We start from the raw sequence: 11,694 nt of genomic DNA, 5'->3' as shown, positions 1-11,694 counted from the left end.
CATTGACAACAAACAGTTAAGATTACGTATAGTTCTTGGATTACCTCATATCCTTACCGTCATTTATGTTTTTAACAAAGGTTTTTACTAAAAAGCTGATACTTCGTTTTCGTTGTCATTTTGCGGCAAGTGTGTAGCGGCAAATAAGCATTTTTGAAAGATTTAAAATAAAAAGGCCGCCAAAATGATGAATGTCTCGGTATGTATATAATAAACACAATACCACATGGAAAGTGCTTTGTACGATATTTACGCACTCGTTGTTTTTGTATCAGAAATCTTACTCGTTCGCTGCGCTCACTCGTTCGATTTCTGATACGTCAACAACTCGTGCGTAAATACCGTACGCCAGCACTTTCCATGAAGTATTCTCTATTTCCTAGCTAGTTTGCTCTACCTAATTGTTAATATAAGTCGGTTGTACCGCTAGAGTGAGTGCTGAGAGCGTCTGACATGTGGAAATTGTCTTATAATTACACGGAAATGCGACTATATGTACATCCGGTTAATGACCCCGTTGCGTCGGACTTGTAAACCAGGATGACACCAGCGTAATCACAGGAACCAATAGCTTACTATGATATGCTTGGGTCCCACCGGCTTACACGTAGGTTTTTACGAGCCTCAAGCTTGGTAAGGACGATTAGAAAATGCTAGTGTGCCTCATAGCGTGCCGCACTTTGCAACGTAATTTAATGGGCCGAGTTTTGCAAATTTAATCCCGGCGTTAGCACAATTTTTAGCCAGTTGTAAGGTGGGTACTATAGGAGCGAATGAAAACACACGTTTTTTGTATTTGTGCCCGGTAGCGAATTCGAGCTATTCAGTAACGTGTTGTAAACCTGATAGCTCGGCGGCTGAAGAGGAATAATGCATGGAGAAAGAATAATGGACATTTTTGAGGTGAAATAATAAAGATATGATCAAGCTCCTTTTGGGTGGAATAAAGGACAAGTTTATGGGTATTTTCCATCATCCACGGCTTGATTACCCAAAGATTTGGAATTATTTTGCTGGAACATAAATGGCTTAAGCGAAAGGTAAAGTTTTGGTTAAAAAAGGATATAATAATGTTTTTCCTAATTTTCTTGAAAAAATAAGACTCAGTGACCTTTTACTCCGCTTTGAACTTTGAGACTTCAGTGCGCAATTTTATAAACGCTACTAAGGCTTTGGTCGGTGTCAAGTGCTTGTTATCGGCGGAGACATTGGCCAAAGTGCGTTGGGCGTGTAAAAAAAACATTTTGTTTTATTGGCGCGATTACAGGGCGCAGTTGCTCAAAGGCCGATTAGTGCTTAACCCAGATTCTTTTTCTTCAAAAACATTTCTTCGGTTAATTTTCTCTGTTTTTTGTTTAAGAGCATCCAATCACCAACTTGTTGACAAAATGAATTAAATTGAATTTACTGTTTTAAAAGCTTTCACATCTGAATTCAAGCTTCGCACTAGCCTTGTAAAAGCCTTCAGTGGAATGTGTGTGCGGCTCACGTCAATAACTTTTCCAGAAATTTGGTCGAGCGTCTTGATTTCAGTGACTCGAGAGTGGCGTTACTGTGGGCTGTTTTATGAGTTTTTCCTAATAAATAACATAGAGTTAAAGTGTTCGTTGGTTTGTCCGGTGCCGAAAATATAACAAGTCATGATCAAATGGCGCCGCCGAGCTTCACATCTCGGTAGATTTACTTTGTGGCACAACGGTTGCCGAGCTACACAACTCCGTAAATTCACTTTGCGGTACAACGGCCGCCGAACTAAACCAGGTTTGATGCATGCACCAGGAGTCGCAGACATTTTCCAAAGACAGTGACGAACCATGATGAAAAAAATGAAGGCTTAATCCAAAGTAAAATTTAACAGCAAACTTCTGAAAGATGAACGCTTTGGACGATTCAGCAAACACAGATCGATGTACGCTTAACGAAGATTCAGCAACCTTTTCAAAAGATGAACGTTTTTCGAAGACAGAATATCAGACCTCAGCAAACCTTTGAAAGGTGAACGCCGAGGACATAAGAATCACCACGTGAGCTAGCGAGTCAAAGTGAGGCGAAACATAAGCAAGCGCCTCAAAGCGAGGCAAATGTGTGTCCACGACGAAAAAACCTCCCTCATTAAATTGCACAGGACACCCAACACAAATTAGGGTTGCGTTCTCGTACCTCGAACGCAATTATTATGGTTATTCTTTACTATCGTTTCTTTTGTATGCATCTATGCAAATGGTAATGCAATTGAACAGTGTTGTTGTTGTTATGTTACTTGACTTAGTTACCTGCAGTAGAATGTGACGCCTCGTCCGACCTCCCCTCCTCTTTTAAACTTGTCACATAGTATGTAGTGTAAGAAACTTGCTTCGATTTAATAGCGCTATTAGCTAAGTAGTATTGGCCCCCACATATTACTATTAATAATAATAGCATACTAAGACGGTTCATATAACTTCCGTTTACAGCATGCTTCAACCATTACTCACTTCCTTTGGATGCTAAACTTAGGCACGAGAGTGCTATATAAGCTGTTTTTTGTTAGGTGTATTCGACTCAGACAGACGAAACTCGTCAGCAGGAATAAACAAAATAAGGTTACATTATAAGAAGTCTTTCTTTGCGCTGCTTATTTCAGTTTATGCGCTGCAGTCTCCAAAATGCAGTCTGTAGTAGAAGCTAACAACAAATTCACTATGGATCTTTATCAAGCTCTCCGGAATGATGAAAAGTTCACGAATCAAATCTTTTTTATTCACCAAGCAGTTTGAGTACTGCATTGGCCATGACGTTCATGGGAGCTAGAGGAGACACAGCCAAACATATGTCAGAAGCTCTCCACTGGGAAGCCATGACAAGCGATCAACTGCACGATCAGCAGCGACACTTCCTCGATGCGCTACAAGAATCGAACGCTGAGGGAAACGAATTATTGGCCGGGAATCGACTTTTGTGCACAAAAGTTTAACTATCGAGCCAGAGTTCCTCGATGGAACAAAACAATTCTATAATGCAGAATTGGCTTTGGTTGATTATCAGAACCATCCAGAAGGAGCTAGGAAAGAGGTGAATGACTGGGTGGATAAGAAAACAAAAGAGAATATTAAGAATTTAATTCCTGAGGGGGTGTTTAACTCACTCACTGTACTGACTCTGGTGAATGCCATATATTTCAAGGGAATTTGGCAAAATCAGTTTGCACGAAGAGCCACTCGTTCAAAAGATTTTTTTGTTTCTAAAAAAGAAAAGGTAAAAGTGAAAATGATGAAGCTGAAGACAAACTTCAAGCACATTGCAAATGGTGGAGAGCTTGGCTGTCAATTGCTGGAGTTGCCTTACCAAGGTGAGGATCTCTCGATGTTCATTTTGTTACCCCAAGACAAGTATGGGCTGACCAGTGTAGAGGCCAGTCTCACCCATGACAAGTTACAAAAGGCTATTGCACTAACACAAGTACAACGTTCACGCGGAGTGAAGGTGTACTTGCCACGATTCAAGATGACACAGCAATTCCAGCTGAATGAGCTCCTAGCGAAAATGGGTGCAATAGATATGTTTAACGCGAACAGAGCTGACTTTACAGGAATTTCAACTGGTCCTGAGAGGCTCCATGTATCCCTTGTCATTCACAAGGCATTTGTGGAGGTCAACGAGAAAGGTACAGAAGCTGCAGCACCAACAGCCGTGGTAATGAAGGCTAGATCGCCATTTGGGGGCTCGGCAAAGATTCCCGTCTTTTGCGCTGATCACCCCTTCCTGTTCTTACTTTGTCATAAAAAGTCAGGTGGCATTTTGTTCATGGGTAGAATGGTGAAGCCTGAGCCATTAGACTGAGAGTAAGAAGGAGCTAGTTCTGGATTAATTAGGCGTTATCACAGTTATTCCTTATTGTTGCGTTTCTTTTTTCTTTTGAGACGTAAAAACAAAGTTCATTTCTGAGAAATATTGCCCCATAAATGCAAAACATATATTTGAATACCACAGGAGGTCAAGAACGATATTAGGTACCTAGTAACGAAAAATAAAAATTAATCTTAATGTCATATAATATTATTACAAGAAAAATCAGAGGGTACTGATCGGCTGCCGAATAAGCTGTAGAATATTTGTCATTATATCGTTATAATGAAATTTTTTTTAGAAAAATATTAGAAATTGTGGTTAACAAGTTAACTTATCCATTTCAAATTAACAATTAATACAATTATCATTATAATTATTATTATTATTAACAATTAGTGTAGCAGGAAATATTTTAATAAAAGGTTTGGTAAACGTGTTCAAGGATCTCCTGCCTATAGTTATTATTATTAATGTAATAAATTAAAGCACTATAAGGACATGAAACAAAGAAGAAATTTTTAATGATAAAAGTCGAGAAGAGCCGTGTGTATTTGAATTCAGTCTGTCAACACACAAACTGAAGGTTTGACTTGAGGATCTATACACAAGTCTACACAAGGTTTGATCGAACATTCCGAACATCTCTGCATGTGATCACCCCTTTTTGAAGATTTTTTGCGTCCCTGCCCAACTACGACGTAAAATGATCAAATTTTGAATTTCGCTTGAGAACGAGAGGCTTGGCAATAAATTCGGACGCAGTCCCGCCTCTTCAGCTGCAGCCTAGGCTACCTTAAAAGCACACGGTACCGGTCGAAAATTCCCGCGGTTAGGTGTTCTGTTCAAGGGAGAGTCACGCTTTCCATACGAAAATTTGAACGCCTAGCCGTTTAAAAATTTGAACGCTAAAATCGAGGATCAATTTTTGACCGGTACGGTCATCAACAACTGTAATACATCATTTTACTATCTCCACAACATTAGGCGGATAAGAAAACACCTGTCACGTGACTCCTCAGAGACTTTGATTCACGCGTTTGTCTCCAGCCGATTAGATTACTGTAACAGTTTACTCTATGGATTGTCACAGGTACAAATTGATAAGATTCAAAGAGTTCAAAACGCAGCTACAAGGCTTATTTTGAGCAACCTAAGTTTTGCCATATACAGTAAAAACCCGCGTATAAGAACACCAGTCTTATCTCAGCTTCACTGGCTTCTCATCAAGTTTCGCATTGAGTTTAAGATTTTACTGATGACGTTTAAAGCTATTCACGGCATGGCGCCGGATTATCTTTGCAAATTGATCAGCCGAAGCCTGAGCCATTAGACTGAGAGTAAGAAGGAGCTAGTTCTGGATTAATTCGGCCTTATCACGCTCGAGAAGCGGGTGTGACTACAGTAAAAACCTGCGTATAAGAACCTAGGTTTTTCCAAGTTAGCCTAAACTGGTTCTTATATAAATGGTATTTAGTGTAGAATTAGGCTAACTAGGTTCTTAATTAGGTTCTTAACTTTTGTTCAAGAAATAAAGCTGAATTTTTAAATGATCTGGTGTTAAATGTCCAAAAACAGTATTCTTGGAGGCTTCGTTAAGCAAAATACTATACTATTTTAATCTGATTCTGTTACAATCAAACTTATGGTAAAGTTTTATGTAACCATGCTATAGTGTTTAGAGTATTATTGCATACAGACTGTGTTATATATATATATATATATATATATATATATTTTTTTTTTAAAATAAGAACCTGTTTTAGGATTTTAGCCTAAAATGGTTCTTATGTGAAGGGTGCTTAAAAATGAAATTTTGGCCTAACAGGTTCTTAAATGTTAGGTTCTTATACGCGGGTTTTTACTGTACTGCTTTAAGAGTAAAATGCGATTTTTAACTAGTTTGAATGCTATAAAATGCATTGCAAGGTTTCTCAATGATTCGCAACACATTTTTAACCTTTCCTATGAATGGGTTCAACTTCGTCAAATGATGAAAAATGATCAACACGTTGGCAATGTTACCATTTTTTTTTGCTTGATGATAGAAATGACAGCGAAGGTCAACGCGCGAAACCTAGTCACTCCAACATGTCCCGTATGAAGATTTTCGTAAGGCTCCCAAGACCTGAGAGGAACCTCAGAAATTTATACCTTGACCGCGCTTTGAAGTAGATAAATTGTTATAAAAGATACATCATTTAATAGAATTTTTAAAGAAGAAAAACTCGAAAAATATTCTGTTTCCTTACACGGTGGTCAGTTGCTAAGGCTTGTGCTCCCGCACCTCTCGAACCTGAGAGTTTTAGTTCATATACAGTTAGTAGAATGCATAGAATGTAACGAAACTTGTCAGGGAAGTAGGTTGATAAATTACCTATTTATTGGTGTTTATTCTATCCAATGTGACGTCTACTGTGACGTCATAAATGATGTCCAAATCTGGCATCAAAAAGAAAATTCGGGAAAGAAATGGTAAAAATTTGACATCAGTTTTCTGTACAGAATCATGATTTCTGGTGAAAATCCCATCTCAATGGGATAAAAAGGCGTATAAGGTTACATTTAATTAAAGACATTCAAACTTCCCGCCAAATAACCATGTATATGGTCAAACTTTACGGGTTTAAAAATATCTCCTTGCTCGTGGTTATAATAAAAATTTCCTTGAAAAACAGTTCCTACGCGCTGCTAATTTCTCGTACTAACGCGTTACGGACTAAACCCAAAGCTTCTAACGATGTTGTATATTTGTTGTCACATATAACCCAGCACTTCCACGCATTTCTAATATCCTACGCAAACATTTTAACATGTTTAAAGTGTAGTGCAGTGCAGGCGTATTTTGGGTGGGCGAAACCTTGTTCTTGTTCGTAATGTTGTTGTAGCCGCCATCTTTGATTTTATGAACCCTTACGGTAGGTGCGAGGGCGAAAGAAGGAAAGGGGGGAGGGGGAGGGGAGAAAAAGAATACGCCTGCCCGATATCATTGTTCTTTTGGGAAACTCCGTACGCTGGCAAACGGAGCTCCTTATTGGTGCGGCATAGGGAAGTAGATTGATGCCTGTCAATTAACTGCAAGTCTATATTGTTTATTCCGTTTGGAATTGGAGCGGCTGGGAATGTCGCGTGTATTACGCAATGAGAAAGTCAAAGCGATTTCTACACTGATCATCAGGACAAGATTTGCTCGCAATACTAAAACCTACACCACTTTTACGTCATGCCAAAATGCTGCTTGTTCCAACACATTGTTTTTTCTGGCGCGTAGATTATGCTCTAGAGGGTTCTATGTTTTGACTGAGCAAATGTGATTTTAGCCGCTTGTTTCACACTGAGAGGTCATGACACGCTTATTTATTTTCTGTGGCTTTTGGTCCTTTTGAATTTCTGGTCTCTGATGCAAGAGTGTTTTCTTTGACTTCTTTGTCCCTAAATAAGGCTGTTAGGTTTTTTATTTTTGTCCAAAGTGCCTCAGGATCTTGAAAACTAAGCGATTTCCTTTCTAGTCCGAGAATGAAATGTTTTCCTGCAATGTTGTATCACGCTGGGCCCAGCTCGTTAGTTTTTTAAATTGTTTTCAGAATGTTAAACTCTCACGGATAGCGGTTTACAGAGATGAATTTAGAAGAATGAATTGCAGCTTAAACTGAAGCTTCATCAGCTGTGGAGAATTGCATTGTGACTCAGTCAAGATAAAAGCAATGATAAACTCCCGCTTGTTTTTCTTAAGACAATGCGAGTCTTTGGACTGGAGCGACTGTTTGGTTGTTTTGTTGCTGTCGGCTACTCATTTCCGGAAGAGCGGTCACGCGCGTCTAATTAGGGGGTGTTTCTCTTTTTCACAGTGTTTTCGGGCAGGCGTTTTCTCTTCTCTCTCCCCGCCCCCTCCCCGCTCCCTTTGACTCGCCCCATTTCCTCCTCTCTTCGGGAAGTTTCAACATGGCGCTTTCACGAGCAAATTGCGCGCTCAAAGAAAACGCCTGCACTGCAGGCTATAACATGTCACACTCCTCTAACCGTTGCAAAGACGTCTTTAAGCAACCGCCTTTTGTTGCTTACAGACGTAGCTCTAATCTTCGTGACCTTTTAGTTAAAGCACAACTACCCGTTATCTCCACCAATCATTTTCCGCCAGCCTTCTTCCGTTGTGGACAGAATTGTGCCACTTGTCCATACATTACTAACGGCCTCACAAGTTATATCTTTTACGCTACAGGTGAAACGCGCTACATCATTTCACACATTACTTGTAACACTAAAAATGTGATCTACATGGTTCAATGTAACCATTGTAATTTACAATATATAGGTGAAACTAAGCGACGTGTCAAGGACAGATTTAACGAACACAGACGGGCAGTCGACAAAACTAAAATTAAATCTAAACCCACTACTGTTTCTGAACACTTTCTCTCTCACTCTAACCATTCTCATACTGACATGCAGTTAATCCCACTAGAGAAAATTCATTCTTTACGTGACTCAGTTCGTAAGGCCAGGGAGTCGCATTTGATAGATAAGACCATGACTCTTGAATCTCATGGGCTAAACCGCCGTGACGAATTATTGTAATCCATATCCTTTAGTTAGTATTTTTCCTTTCCAGTTTTTATGTTGTGCGTCATTTCCGCCTCTCCCATTTATTGCGACATTCTCCATTTATATATTATTGTGATTGCTACATAAGTTCAGTAACATCTGTAAACCTGAAGAAGGCTGGTATGGCCAGCCGAAATATTGTTATAAAAAAACAATACACGTTGTTTTAAATCAGCTTTGCAGTAGTCTTTGTCACTTGACTGCTTAGTTACCTGTAATAGAATGTTTTAAACCTGTAAAATATATAGTATATAGTGTAACGGAAACTTGTCTCGATTAAATAGCGGACATAGCGCAATTAGCCGAATAGCGCTATTAGTATTGGTTCCCATCGACATGTACACAATAACATATACTAACTTCCGTTTACAGCATGTTTCAGTTATTACTCACTTCCTTGGGATGCTGAACTTGAGCACGCAATTTTTATATAATCTGTTCGTTGTTAGGTAGCTCAGTTAGACGCGAAACACGTCGGCAGGAAAAAACAAAAAAATTGTTACAACTACAAGAAGTCTTTCTTTGCGCTACTTGTTTCAGTTTACGGGCAGCAGTATCCAAAATGCAGTCTGTAGTAGAAGCTAACAACAAATTCACCTTGGATCTTTATCAAGTTCTCCAGAAAGATGACAAGTTCACGGATAAAAACCTTTTTTATTCCCCAAGTAGTATAAGTATTGCTTTGGCCATGACGTCCATGGGAGCCAGAGGAGACACAGCCAAACAACTGTCAGAAGCTCTCCACTGGGAAGCTATGACAAGCGATCAACTGCACGATCAGCAGCGACATTTTCTCGATGCATTACAAGATTCGAACGCTGAGGGGAACGAATTATTAGCCGCCAATCGACTTTTTGTGCAAAAAAGTTTAACCATCGAGCAAGAGTTCCTTGAGGGAACAAAAAGATTCTATAATGCAGAAACGGCTTTGACCGATTACCAGAAGGATCCAGAGGGAGCTAGGAAAGAGGTGAATGACTGGGTGGAGAGGAAAACAAAAGAGAATATTAAGAATTTAATTCCTGAGGGGGTGTTTAACTCAAGCACTAAATTGACTCTGGTGAATGCCATATATTTCAAGGGAATTTGGCAAAATGAGTTTAATCGAAGAGCCACTCGTTCAAAAGATTTTTTTGTTTCTAAAAAAGAAAAGGTAAAAGTGAAAATGATGAAGCTGAAGACAAAATTCAAGCACATTGCAAATGGTGCAGAGCTTGGCTGTCAATTGCTGGAGTTGCCCTACCAAGGTGAGGATCTCTCGATGTTGATTCTGCTACCCCAAGACAAGTATGGGTTGGCCAGTGTAGAGGCCAGTCTCACCCATGACAAGTTACAAAAGGCTATTGCACTAACACAAGAACAACCCCCAGGCAGAGTGAAAGTGTACTTGCCAAGATTCAAGATGACACAGGAATTCCAGCTGAAGAAGCCCCTAGCGAAAATGGGTGTAACAGATATGTTTAACGCCAAAGCTGACTTTACAGGGATTTCACCTGGTCTGTTTGTGTCCCATGTCATTCACAAGGCATTTGTGGAGGTCAACGAGAAAGGTACAGAAGCTGCAGCAGCAACAGCCGTGGTAATGTCGCGGTCTAAATCGCCATCTGGGGGTTCGGCAAAGATTCCCGTCTTTTGCGCTGATCACCCCTTCCTGTTCTTGCTCTGTCATAAAAAGTCAGGTGGCATTTTGTTCATGGGTAGAATGATGAAGCCTGAGCCATTAGACTGAGAGTCAGAAGGAGCTAGTTCTGGATTCGGCCTTATCACAGTTTTGAGACGTATAACAAAGTTCATGTCTGAGAAATGTTGCCCCATAAATGCAAAACATATATTTGAATACTAGTAAACGAAAAATAAAACTTAATCTTAATCTCATATAATATCATTACAAGAAAAATCAGAGGGAACTGTTCGGCTGCCTAACGAGCTGTAGAAGACCTGCTATTATTAAGAAATTTTTTTAAAAAAAAATATTAGAAATTGTGTTTAACAAGTTAACTTAACCATTTCAAATTAACAATGATAATTATCATGATTGTTAACAATTAGTGTAGCAGAAAATATTTTAATAAAAGGTTTGGTAAACGTGTTCTAGGCTCTCTTGCCTGTAGTTATCATTATCAATGTAATAAATCAAAGAATTATAAGGACATGGGGGCAAAGAAGAAATTGTTAAAGATAAAAGTCGAGAAGAGCAGTGTGTACTATTTGAATTCAGTCTGTCAACATGCCCAACATCTCTGCACGTGATCACGCCATTTTGGAAATTTTTGTGCGTCCCTGCCCAACTACGACGTGAAATGATCAAATTTTGAGTTTCGCTTGAGAACGAGAGGCTTGGCAATAAATTCGGACGCAGTCCCGCCTCTTCAACTCCAGCCTAGGCTACGTTGAAGGCAAACGGTACCGCTCGAAAATACGTACGGTTAGGTGTTCCGTTCACACGGAACCACGCTAACCGTAGGAAAATTTGACGGCTAGCCGTTCAAAAATTTGAACACTAAAATCAATGTCAAATTTCTGACCGGTGCGGTCGAAAATTTGAACAGCAAGGTGTGTACACGGTGACTGGCAAATTTTTGTACAGCGAAGGCGTGGTTGCATGGATGTGTGGTTACTTTTCAGCTGCAAAAACACGAAAATTGCAAACGGAAATTGCGAATATGGATTTACTAGTCGCGTTATTACTCGCTTTGCTTGGAAATATTGCGATTCGAACAACTCCGTGTGAACAGCGCCGAAACATTGAACGGTTCCGTTTGAACAGTGTCAGATCAAATTTTTCGACCAGTACTGTGTGAAGGAAGCCCTTGTCTATTTCCCTTTATTTTTATTGAGCAACTTGGAATAATCGGAAAAAAAGTTTGAAACAATAAGAAGTCAAGTCTATTCCTCGGCGACGTGTTTATTGGTGTCGCCGTTGTCGAATCGTAAGGTCCACCATAGGAAGCTTCAGGAACGACGATGGTGAAACGTCACTATTCCAAAGTCTTTGCGTTTTTTTTTTCAAAGTTTGTCGTAATTATTACAACTGAACTCATTTTGATTGTCAAATGTTGGTATATTTCCCTGGAATTGAAATCTTGGAGACGGAACACGATTTAAGAAGGGGAAAGAAAAGTTCAGTCGCAGTGTTGTGTTTACTTCTGTTTCCGTCCTCCACAAACGTCTCGTCAGGGATTTTCATATTGCAGTCGTGCAGTGACGGCAAAGAGTGCTGCACGTGAATTCTGCACGTGCAAAGTTGTTGTTTTGCTTATTAAACCT

At 39.6% G+C, this 11,694-nt stretch overlaps 2 pseudogenes; both read left to right on the top strand.

The window, feature by feature from the left end:
* The first annotated feature begins 2,645 nt into the window (after nt 1-2,645).
* LOC140952257 (leukocyte elastase inhibitor pseudogene) lies at nt 2,646-4,086 on the top strand (annotated as a pseudogene).
* A 4,778-nt stretch (nt 4,087-8,864) lies between these two features.
* LOC140952795 (leukocyte elastase inhibitor pseudogene) lies at nt 8,865-10,393 on the top strand (annotated as a pseudogene).
* Nucleotides 10,394-11,694: the final 1,301 nt, after the last annotated feature.

This window comes from Porites lutea, chromosome 11 (genome assembly GCF_958299795.1).
Source record: "Porites lutea chromosome 11, jaPorLute2.1, whole genome shotgun sequence".
In the NCBI taxonomy this organism is placed as follows: domain Eukaryota; kingdom Metazoa; phylum Cnidaria; class Anthozoa; order Scleractinia; family Poritidae; genus Porites; species Porites lutea.
Note: the sequence above shows the minus strand (reverse complement) of the source record. Positions and strands in the feature narration are given on the sequence as shown.